Source organism: Aotus nancymaae, unplaced genomic scaffold (assembly GCF_030222135.1).
Source record: "Aotus nancymaae isolate 86718 unplaced genomic scaffold, 86718_ANA_hifiasm-v0.15.2.pri h1tg000016l, whole genome shotgun sequence".
NCBI lineage: Eukaryota > Metazoa > Chordata > Mammalia > Primates > Aotidae > Aotus > Aotus nancymaae.
The window spans coordinates 15,864,470-15,875,454 of NW_026988428.1; the positions used below are offsets into that span (position 1 = coordinate 15,864,470).

Sequence of the window (10,985 nt, forward strand, 5' to 3'; positions counted from 1 at the left end):
GCAAGCAGGAAAAAAGGGGCAAAAATGGAAGCACTGGGGAGAAATGTGTATGTTTACCCATGGAAGGAACCACAAAGCACCACAATTCTGTCCTTTACTCAGAAACCATCCATGAGCCTCCTGCTTTATTCCAATTCCATTACACCTGCTTGAAATTGTCTCTCCCCTTTCTAAAAGGAATACTGGAACGAAGGTTCCATTGCCCTTCTCCCTTCCTCCCTGCTCAGGGCCCATGCAAACAGCAGGTCATTGTTGAGAAGGGCCTGTTGCAGTCACTCTCGTGCCCTACAGCCACTGCCACACGCACCCACTAGTGACTGCCAGGGCCTGCCAATAGATTTTATGTCCACTGAGCCCTGGTGGTGAGGTCCAGCAGCCACGGACAGGTTGAGTGTTTCCTCCTGCTGTCACAGAGCACCCAAGTACTACAGAAAATGAGGCTTCGTACAGGAGCCATGGCCAGACTCCGTATGCCTCATCCCTTACAGGAGAGCCTGTCCTTACAGGCGTCAAGGTTGGAGGGTCTTGGGTCCTCCATGACCCCAGGGAGAGATGCTGGTCACTAGTCCCCCATCTTGATTCTTATGTCTCATCCTTTCTAAAAGAACTAGAGAGCGTTAAGTTCATCCTGGTTGAAGGAGTTCAAGTTAAAACTCTTTGGCTCTGGTTTGCCTTGGGCCTCATTGTTTTTAGATAATTTCTATTTCTTTATCCAGATGATCCTGATTTTTCCCAATCTTCCCTTCATCTGAGGGTGAGGCATCTTGATAAGCATGTTCCCAAAGCAAACCACATCTTCAGAGAGGCTGAGACCATTCTGCAGGGCTCTAAGGCCCTCTGGGTTTTGATTCCTTTTTGTGTCCACGTCCACAATCTGCTGCTTGCCCACCAGCACTTCTTCAACAAGCTCCTCCACCTTGACCAGGTACCACAGAACCCAGTCTGCATCAGGTGACATCATGGCACCCACCAACTCGGGTGCACAACCCCTCATTTGATCTTTCAATGCTGGAAGAAGCTGCTCCATTATTTAATTAAAATACCATACAGTGTTTTGAAACTAACATTTTAACTCCAGCAATCTTATGTATATATATTTAACTTTAGGTTAAGGTCAGATAGGGCCAAAATGTGACTTGTTTAACCCTTCATAATAATTTCAATATTCCAGAGGTGATCTAGTCACCTTGCAGCATACTGAATGTTGCCTCCACATTGCCAGGTAGGGATAAGATGCCACTTCTACTTCAAAACTCTTTCAGGAGTTTTATAATTTTGCATTTTACATTTAGGTCTATGATGTATTTTGAGTTAATTTTGTAAGGGTGCAAGATCTGTGTCTAGATTCTTTTTCTTTTTCTACCTTTTTGCATGTGGAAGTTCAGTTGTTCCAGAACCATTTGTTAAAAAGATGTATCTTTCTTCACTGTATTGTCTTTGTTCCTTTGTCAGCGATCAATTAACTATATTTATATGGATCTATTTCTGGGCTGTATTTAAGGGAGTATTAATAAATATCATTTGGGACCCTTCTGTGAGGAGGACTCAATCTTATCCTTCATTTATTAATTAAAAAATAATTTGGTAGTATAAATACATATTCCTGTACATTTATATTTTGAGTTATAATTAAATACTACCTTGCTTATTTTATTGCTAAAATTATTCTAGTTTTGTCCATTGAGAGCTCTTTTAAATTGGTTCCTGTGCCACTTTTACATAACCCCATTCTTTTTTTTTTTATTTGCTTTGAGCTCTTTCTTATTTTCTGGCACTATATGTATGATGCTTTTATTTTATTTTATTTCATTTTATTCCTTTAGTCCTAGAATCTGCTATTTCTCCAAGAAGCCCGGTTCATTTCATCACAAAATGGTAGCTATTACCTTTTGTACTTTGCTAATTTGTTTTCTTAGAGATAATTTATACAAAAAAACTCCAAACCAGTTCTTTGTTTCTGAAACACTATTAATAGAAGATTTTTTCCTCTGTATTCTATCATAATAAATGTCATGGCTGTCTATACCACTACTCCTCCAAAACAAAGCAAAATAAAACAAAACTGAACCTGGGCTACATCACTGATTCTTCATGCTCCCTTAGGCCACACATAAAACAAACAAACAAATGAAAAAAACAACATGTTTTATTATATTTTGTTGCCGTCGATGCTTATCTTGTCGTTCTGCCTCAAACATTGCCTTATTCCAATGTATTTTCCTTAATGAGGCAAAATTATGATAAACTCTGGTATGAAGTTACTGAAGAAATCAAGAATAATTGTTTCTACCCATCTCACCATTGCCACCGGGCATCACTTCCTGTTTCCCCTCCAACCATCCAGCAGCATTGAATTTCTTGAAGTCTCCCAGGAGCCGCATACTCGCTCACCTCCTGTCTCCACCCATGTTGTTCCCTCTGTTTGCAACAGTTTTCTATGACCCTGACTCCACCAAAGACCATTCACTCTTCATATTCAAATTTAAGTTTCACTTTTACACCCCACCATGAACATATATTACAGAGCAATCCAAATGGAGCAATCCAGTTTACACAAACTTTGAAATGCATATTTTCCATTAATAGAACAATGTTGAATAAAAAATATATTTGTTAGAAATCAAGAGAAAATGGAATTTTTTAAAAAAGGAATGCTTTATGTATTTATAATCATGTAAATATTTTGTGCATATTATTCTATTATGAAAGCTATTTGTAATATGAAGTAGAACTGTTTACTTTTCATTTGTTTATTCTTAAAATTGTATTATATTCTGTGAGATAACTCAATAAATAAGAATATATAATTTATTCGTGATAATAAACATAATCATTTCTGAAAAATGACAGGCAATCATCTGAATAAAACCCCAAAGCTCATATAATATATTGTCATCTAGCTAGTTAGAAATGAACTTGGGCCTATAATCTTGTGTTTCAAAAGTTGAAAAAATAATTGCATACTTCTTTCAAAAACAAGTAGATTGATAGAGTGGGCACATGATTATTATTGTGCCAGACTTTCATTTTAGTTGGACTTTAAACATATATATATATATATGTTTAGAATATATATATTCTAGTTTTCTGGTTTAACCTAGAAGGCTTTTTCTAAGTATAAAATTAAAACAGCGATGTAATATAACTTAGTGATAAGCAAAGAACTTGCCTGACAAAAAATAATTTCTGCCCCTGCCTTCACTAACGTTCAAGATTCTATCCCTTATCATAACCTTTAAATCTTCATAAGAAGACACATTGCTTATGAATATGCTCAAGGCATAATATTTCTGTTGAAAAGCAACCTATTAATTAAGAGTAAGACATGGCAGCCAACCAGCAGAAAACAAATTACTGAGAACATAGGCTTGGGGCATGATACTTCTGTATATGTGTGAGTGAATATGTGAGTGTGCATATGTCTCTGTGTGTATATCCCTACAAAAGCTGCAACAAAATGAGAGGTTAATAGGAGTTGACTAAAGGGCTGGCAAATCCAATGGGTTTAAGATAGTTTATATCAATAAATTTATGGTGAAAAAGGTATTTTATCATCAAAATATCAGTAATGGACAACTTAAGACTAGTATAATATTAATAATTTAAAAATATATATGTTATCATTGACTCGCTTTTTGGAAAATAGAACTATGAACATATTCCTTTCTCAAACAGATTACAATGCAGTTCAAGAGGTGAGGATAACACACTTAATGTGACAGCAAAGAAGACAGTAATGTAATTAGATGCAAAACAAATATGATGACTCTAAAAGCTGCAGGAAGTGAACAAAAGCTATCACTCAAAAATATTCATGGAGAACTTGCAATATACATGTGTCTGGAAGTGTAATACACAAACAGAGAGTGTACAGTCATAGCAGAAGGGGAAGATATTTTATATGAAAGCAAAAGCATGATGGAAAGCATAGAGAGGATTAAACCTGGCAGGTTTACAGAATAGGTGGATCTTTTCTGAAACAGGCTTTATAAAGCTTGTTGAGGTCAAAGTAAAGTTATACTAACATTTGTATAAATTCTCCTATAAATTTCAGTATACTTTGAAGATGTTGCTTATTTGCCTTAAATTGTAGTTCCAAACTCCTCTAATTACTAACTCTAAATGATCACTTAATATAGTTGAGCCTCACATTTTGAATTTGCTAAATTGCAATAACTTGTTTCCTGCTAGTTTTGCAAGGTAGCTTGTGAGAATTAAATAAGATTGCATATAAAAATGTCCTAATGTTGTAATTATGATTTGAGTATATGAAAATAAAAAGGTAAGCTACTACTTAATAATTCTAACTTGATTCTTCATATATTCATGTTTGATATTTTAAATAAAGAAATAAAATAATGTAGAAAGTTTAAAAATAATAGAGTATTTTATGAAACCACAAGTGAATTAATCTGTTTCAGGCTTCTCATTCCTTGACCAAGAATTTCAATCTCCAGTTCTAAAACTGCAATACACTGCAGCCTACAAAACTGTTTCTGCAATTGGCCTTTAATAATGAAGATTAAATCAGATTCAAATAAAAACTCTGTTTAGTTCTCCAAAACCTTCATGAGAAACTTTTGGGCATGGGTAAAAGTATGTATGAAATTAATCTGACTTTAATAAGTAATTCAAAACAATTATCTCCTATATCCACTACATTTTAGTTTCTTGAATTACATAGATTTTTATTTGAGAATTTAAATCTGTGAGACCAGCTTTACTTTCAGTCTGCTGAAAAAAAAAATGATTATCTTATTCCTGCTACTCTTTCTCTTTCATCTCAAAAAACAATTTAGGCAGGATCTGAAAGTTTGTTTTAGTGATAAGTAGGTTTTGCGGAGAGGTCTTTGCATTAATGAATTAAAATTGTCTCTTATGTTAGCTAATTTATCTTATTTTAGTGAAACTTTACCGCCATTTACTCCAAGGATTCTAACTGCTCAACAAGATTGCATAATTTTCCTGTCTGATCCAGAGTGTAATAATCTATCTGTTTTATAAAGAATAGTCTACTCCACAATATATTACTTACATTTTCTCAATAGTGAGCTCTGATAAAATTGTTTCTTGGAAGAAGAGCATTTGAGAATTGTTTTTGCCAACTTCCATTTTCCCTTTTCCTTTGCACAGTAATTATTTTAAACACTTGTTCCTTTTGTATTTCTAATGTTCCTTATTGTACGTATATCCTCTAATGTTACACACTTGAAGGTTAACTTTTATGCAGAAAAATATATAAACAGTAATTGTGATTAATCAAATATAATGTCAAAATTTCATATGGCTGAACTTCTAGGATCTTAAATTATTCTTACATGTTTGCTATATATCATACTTACTAAATAATTTCATTCTATTTAGCTATAAAACATATTACATATTTGATACACCCCTCTTTTGTGAGTAAATAATGATGTCAATTAATAAGTCAAGCAAAAATATGTAAGTAAATATAGTATGGGCATTACTATGATTTAGGACATTTTATATTAAACAGAGGTTCTCAGCAGGCACAATTATGCCTCCCAAGGGATATTTAGCAATGTCTGGAGACAATTTTAATCATCACTCCATTCATATCCCCGAATGGAGTCTAGGAATGTTTTTAAACATTCTATAGTACATAGAATGGTCTCGCACAACAAATACTTATCCAGTTAAAAATATTAATAATGTCAAAATTGATAAACCTTGATATAGAGGGAATTTATGATTCTTATAATTTGTCAACTTGCTATTTATTTCTTGATGGAAAAGGAAGCACACATTTGACTTTTAGTTCCAATAACTCCCTTACACATTAACCCAAATTGAGGTGTGCATTTCTCTGCTTAGTCATGTCATTCTCTTTATGAAATGTATGTAACTAGAAAGCCTCGTATTACCTAATGACAGGAATCTATCTAAATTATCTGTAGAGAGAAAAGGATGGGAAGCATTTCATGTTTCTGATAAATGATGACTATTACTGCATTATAAGCTATGTTAGTAGACAGAGAGGGGAGATGAGTGTATGGTGCATAATTTACACATGAATGTAGTATTTAGCATCTAACACATTGTTCAAATTTTAATGAAAGAAAGGGATAGTCATTTTTCTTTGAACTATGTTTAGACAATTTTTGTGTGTCTGTAGAAAAATCTTGATCAATGCTGATTTACCGTGCCAACTCCCAAAACTATAGCCTTTATAGATACTTCATCATTGTTTTATCAATTGTACTTACTATGCTTATTTTGTTAATTATAGACTTTGAATTTTGTGTGTTTTAAAATGGTCAAAATAATTATCACCAGTCATGATTTGGGTTGGGAAAATCTATTAAGTATACTAGCTCATTTAGGTGAATTTATGGGCAATGTATGAAAGTACCCAGGGGTATAGTAAAATTTCATAAACTGATCACCTTTAGGTAGATTTACAGGGATTCCGTTCTGCTGTTTGCTTCACTTATTAGAATTGTTTTGAAAGACTTCACAAACTGCATCATTGTGGAAAAGACAGAAAAATGTCTTCTAAGAGTTGGAAGATCTTGTCTTATTGTTCTCCCTTGAATTATTTCCCTCAACCTGGAAGGAAACTATTTCTCATATTATGCTTGTTTGATTCATCATGGTGATTAAAAGTGTTGCTTCTGGAACCTAACGGATCTGATGATTGATTCATATCTTTGCCATTTACTACTAGCTTTAATAATTTTGGCAAGTAACATAACCTTTATAACTCATAATGTAGTAGTCATAATAGTGGTAATAACAATTACACTCTGTATTATTGTGAAGATTAATTCAATATACATGAAAATTTTTCAGTAAAATGCAGGACACACAATGTGTTTGGCAAATTTAACCAAATGAATTTTCAAAATATTGTGTCAAACAGCAAACTCAGTAGCCTAGATCACTTTTCTGATATATCCAGTGACCTACTTGCTATCTTTATCTGGAAGTTTAAAAATACAAGCACACCAGATTAAATGTCACATCTGAACTCTTTTCCCTCCAAAACCTGCTTTTCTTTCTTCTATTTCCAGGTAGTGAAGACATCCATAGAATTGCTCCAATTAGAGACCTAATAGTTATCCCTGCCTCCACCTTCACAGTAAGTCTTCACGTTTGTGACTCAGTAAGGGTCTTCTATCTGCCTAATAGCACTAGAGATGGGTCCACTTGTCTGTATTCCTACCTCCTTGCCTTTTATTTTAAGCCATCATCATGTCTCCAACAGAAAGTGATAGCAAAAGTTCCTTCAGTCATATCCTTGACTCTCTTTTCTTTTTCCTACTTATCTGTTTTTTTCTGCATGGAAACCAGAGTAGTTTTTTTAAAAAAGATCAAATCATGTATTTTCTCCACTTAAAGGAAATGACTCCTTTACTACGTTGTTCTTAAACTGAATTCTAAAACACTTAAGGTTTAAGTTTCTCTAAATTAAAATTGTAGAAGCCCTGAAATTTTTGCATTCTTTCTCATAAGCAATATAAAGTAAATACTGTACAAAATGACAACATATAATATTACGAAATATAATGGTTTTTTTCATATAATAATGATTATGATTATTATTATTATTTTGAGATGGAGTCTTGCTCTGTCACCCACGCTGGAGTACAGTGGTACCATCTTGGCTCACTGCAACCTCTACCTCCTGGGTTCAAGTGATTCTCCTGCCTCAGTCTCCTGAGTAGCTGAGACTATGGGTGCGTGCTACTGTGCCCGGCTAATTTTTATATTATTAGTAGAGACGGAGTTTCACCATGTTGGCCAGGCTGGTCTTGAACTCCTGATGTCAAGTGATCCACCTGCCTCAGTCTCCCAAAGTGCTGGGAATACAGGAGTGAGCAACTAATCTTTAATGGCTCTCGTTCAGAGATACTCTCCCCTACTCCCATCGCCACCTCCAACTGTGTAATTGACTCACTTTGCTGGTTCCCCTAAGCACATGTTGAATAGGCCTCAAAAGAACAGAGCCTCTAGAGGCCATTCTTAAGCCTCTAGCTTTACTTTCCAGCCCCTCTTGTAACTATTTCTTTCACATTGTCCAAGAATCCAGCCATTTTAAGTTGTGATTTTCTGCCTTTCTTGTAAGCATTCATAGTCACTGTTCCATTTACTCTGAATATTTTTTTCTTTTTTGTTAACTTATTCCTAATCTATTTTCAAGTACATCTAAATATAATTCCTTCTGAAAGGCCTCCCCAACCCTTTCTTTCCTCATATGTTGAGGTAGGGTCTTACCTCTAAAACCCCATGCTACTTTGCATTTACTGCTAAGATATCCTTTTAATCCAAATTTTACTACTTCATTACATGGCTCACAAGTAATTCTTTTCTTCTATGTCCATCTCAGAGATCAGCATGATCCAGTTTACTGCTTGTTTCTGTATAACTCTTAAACTAAGAATGTTTTTGTTTGTTTAATTTTTGGTTTTTCACTTTTAAAATTGTTGACAAAAACAAAAGAATAATAATATTTCAGGACACATACAAATTTATGAAATGCATATTTTAATTTCTTTAAATAGAGTAATACTGTAAATCATCCACTCTCCTTCATGTACACAATGCTTATGATTGCTTTTGCACTACATCTGTGGAGTAGTTTCAATAGAGATCATATGGTCTACAAAACCTAAAATATTGACTATCTAGTTCTTTACAAAAATATTTGCCCATGGCTGGTCTATTATATCGATGTCAAATTTCTTAAGGGAGAAATATTTTCACAATTATACCTTAGTCATCTGCTGCTCACTGTAAACATGTTAGATGAATAAGTGAATCAAGAGGAATGAATGAATGTAATGAAGATGAATCAGTTCAATTTATTCAGCTGAAAGCAAAGTATGTCACCCTGGCTCAATCTAGGAAAAAAGAGGCAACTGAAAGGAAGTATGTTAGGTCACAAAATAAAAGAAAATATTGAAGAATGAGGCCTTGGAGAGGATAAGAACTAGCATGGCTCATGAGATCTTAGTAACAGGAACCATTGGATAATCCCCTGGAAGTAAAGTGATTAACTTTGAATCTATATTTGACTCAAAGTTCATATTCCCAGGAGAAATAATCAGACCACCCCTTCACTAGGGAAAGGTATCACTTTGATTGGCAGTTCAATTTAGGTATTATAAAAGCTTGAAGTAGACATTCCCAGCAATACTACTTATAAAAGAAAATCAGGGTTCCAGTACCAGAATAAGGAGTGGTATTGATGCCAGCTAGACAACAAAATGACAAGATGTACCCTACAATAGAAAAAATGGGAGTCAAAATTATTTTAAATAGAAATATCTGGAAATTAGACTACATCTGCCTGTTCTAGGACATCTGTCTTCTATTAAATTGAAGAACAATTTATTCGTAATTGTCTTACTCATTCTCATGAATTAACTAGCTTGGTTTTACATTATTGTTAAAAGTAAAACCATAAATGACATTATTCATAGAGTACACTCAGTGTACTCTCCTTCTGATATTAGAAATATGCCTACCTGCCAGTTTAATTGGAGAAGATAAAACCATTATTTTGTTCATCAGAGATTTTGCAATAACAGAGAGAAGAACTGGATTGCAACTTAGTGTATGATGATAAATACACTGGTTAGAATGTAAATATGAAATTATCTAATTTCCAATATTTTTGTGATAAAGAAGTGACTATGGCATATTAGTGATGTCATGATAAAGGAGATGTCTCTAATAGTCTGAAAAACACAAAAGAAAAACAGAAGTGATGGGCATTAATAATCCCAATATTATTTATCTTCTAGTATTTTTCTTTTCATTCATTTACTGAGTACTGACTGTTCTCCCAGCTCAGTATGACACATCTAATATTATAATTTTTCTCTCAACTGTTAAGCTTGAATTTTCTGAAAAACCTGCATTCCTCCCTGAATAAGGCTGTACTGACAGCTTTTGGAGATCATTTAAGCTGTTACCACAATTATACCACTTTCATTCCAGTTGGGTGCCACATATTTGAATCAGCTTTTGTATTTTTAATTCATGTGTGCCAAGTTCTTAAAGTGTCCACTCTGGAAAATGCCTGAAGGATTTATATGCAGCTCCCACAGGAGTTCTTTTTATTTTTGTTGTTACTTCCCAGATAAGTAGCCCTAACTTTTTTACTCCTTTCTCACAATGACTTCAAATGAATGTCTCATATGCAAAAGTTTCTATCATTAAGAGAAAGAGACAGCCGTTTAAAATGCTTACATGAAAATCAGCAGTTTGTAGTCTTTTTAGTCACTAAACCACATCTGCTTAAAAAAAAGTCATATCTAATAATGTTCAGCCCTTGAGAATAAAAGAAATCCAGCTTAACTTTACATATCCACTTAACTTCCTTAGTAAAGCAAACTAAATTTATTTTATGATACATAATACCACATGTATATTATAGATATAATTACTACTTAGCTGATAAAAGATAAAAACATGTTATTTCATTTTTACTGTGTCTACTTTCTACATAATAAATTTATTGTCTACTTCGTCAGCTTACAGTTAAGCTTTCTTTCAATTAATTTATGTTTTAGATTGGACAAATCACTGAACAACTATTGAATAGAAAACAAGATTACCTATTTATTAGTCAAAAATTTCATCATAACCTTCTATATAGACTATATTTAGACCACACCATAAAATTTTTGCTGTGCTTCCTAATGTTTTTGATGTCTATATTGACTTTTCTGGCCATATACTTTTATTAGCATCTGTCATAAAACAGTTACAACACAATTCAATCCTACTTTTAGATTTTTATTTGGAGAAACATTTTCAACCCAATTGCAAACATCATCTTGAAGCTTGTTTTCGTTCCCTTTGACTTAAGTATAGTTATAATTTTACTCAATAATTTTGGTTGATTTAAATTTATGATACAGCAACTTCTTATTACGATGAGTTTTTTCCTGAATATTATAATAAGGTACTCCCTTTACAACATCCTGACTTTATCCATAAGGTGACATTTT

The 10,985-nt window shown here is 33.5% G+C and overlaps 1 pseudogene; it reads right to left on the bottom strand.

The window, feature by feature from the left end:
• Positions 1-607: 607 nt before the first annotated feature.
• LOC105709885 (p53 and DNA damage-regulated protein 1-like) lies at positions 608-961 on the bottom strand (annotated as a pseudogene).
• Between the last annotated feature and the right edge of the window lie 10,024 nt (positions 962-10,985).